At 64.8% G+C, this 1726-nt stretch overlaps 1 pseudogene; it reads right to left on the reverse strand.

Annotated features, from left to right (window-relative positions):
- Positions 1-522: 522 nt before the first annotated feature.
- LOC119469869 lies at positions 523-1469 on the reverse strand (annotated as a pseudogene).
- Between the last annotated feature and the right edge of the window lie 257 nt (positions 1470-1726).

Consider the following 1726-nt stretch of genomic DNA (forward strand, 5'->3'; position numbering starts at 1 on the left):
GAGACGGAGTCTCGCTCTGTTGCCCAGGTTGGAGTGCAATGGCCCAATCTCTGCTCACTGCAACCTCTGCCTGCTGGATTCAAGCGATTCTCCTTCCTCAGCCACCTGAGTAGCTGGGATTACAGGCGCCCACCACCACACCCAGCTAATTTTTATATTTTTAGTAGAGATGGGGTTTCATCATATTGGCCAGGCTGGTCTCGAACTGCTGACCTAGTGATCCGCCCGCCTTGGCCTCCCAAAGTGCTGGGATTATAGGCACGAGCCACTGCCCCTGGCCTCCAAAACTGTCATTAATTTTTTTTTTTTTTTTAATAGACAGGGTCTCACTTTGTCACCCAGACTGGTCTCAAACTCATAGGCTCGAACGATCTTCCTGCCTTGGCCTCCCAAAGTGCTGAGATTATAGGCGTGAGCCACCGCCCTTAGCCAAAGGCCTTCTTGATTCCCGACTTTGTGGAATGGAGGCATGAGTGAAGAGGTGGAAAGAGGCGGAGGCGGAGGCGGCCTAGACCACCTGGACTACTCTGGGGCACCCACTCTGCGTCCACCTGGCCTGGGCATGCCTCCTAAGGACAGCAGCGAGGCCAGGGAGCAGAGCCCACGGATGGGCCCTGCAGGTGCTGAGACGGACAGACAAGCGTGGTCAAGGCTCAGGGCCAAGCCGCCGCTGTGCAGCGCCTGCCCCTCCCTGCCCCGCCACCCCTGCCACCGGGGCAGGGACAGCGGGCCCAGCTCTGCCCCCGGGTCTCGGGCACACTGGACGTGAGCAGAGACGCGGCCGCAGAGTACTGGGGCTCGTTCGCCAGCCTCTACCCGGCACACGCCGACTTGAGCATCTCCAAGACCGCCAGAGGGGGCCACGTTCACCTTCAGCAGGTCCACCAGAACCCTGGCGGGGACAGACGCGGGGCGGGTGAGCCCTCCTCGCCCGGCGCGGACCCAGGCCCCTCCTTGAAGACCCGACAAGGGCGGGAGTCTCCTCCCGACCAGCGAGCTGACAGCGAGAGCAGAGGTGGGGACTTCCGGGGGGCGCGCGACCCCACCAGCCCCGCTCACTTGAACTCGTCGGGGTCGATGGCGCCGCCCGCCGCCTGGGCCAGCTCGTACAGCTCAATTTCCTCAGCGCTCAGCACCTTTTACCGCTGCAGTGAGAGCTTCTGCCCGGCAGCTCCAGCCCCGGGGGCTCAGGGGGCCCCAGCCCAGGACCTGCGCCCTGCGGCCCCGCGCCCCCAAACCCCCAAGCCCCCGCGGAACTTGCGCCCCGCCACGCCACGCTCCCACCACGCTCCCTAGCGGCTGCGCCTGCTGCCCTCTCCCTGCAGCGCCTGTGCCCGGCCTCCCAGGCGTCCGTGGCCTACAGCAGGGGCCCGCTCGGTGGTGATCAGGGCCTCCCTGATAGAGGCCCTGGTTGAGCACTGGTCATACTCGCTTAGGTGGCTGCACCCAGCCCAGTGCCAGGCAGACATTGAACGCTAAATGCCTCTTGCAAGAAAGCGTGCAACTGTTTTATCCGCGCTGGTGCCCCACTAGGGGGCGCTCCAAGGCGGCACTAATCAACCGACCCTGCCTAGGCGCAGGTGCACTCCTTGCTGGGGAGAAGGTGCGTGAGCTCAACGGTAGGGGGAGCGGAGGCTGCCACTACGCAGGCGCATTCAGAGGCGGACGACCCCCCCCCCCCCCCCCCCCCCCCCTCGCACTCCTCCCTCGCCACCTCCCCTCCGCC

Source organism: Cebus imitator, unplaced genomic scaffold (genome assembly GCF_001604975.1).
Source record: "Cebus imitator isolate Cc_AM_T3 unplaced genomic scaffold, Cebus_imitator-1.0 Scaffold919, whole genome shotgun sequence".
In the NCBI taxonomy this organism is placed as follows: Eukaryota; Metazoa; Chordata; class Mammalia; order Primates; family Cebidae; genus Cebus; species Cebus imitator.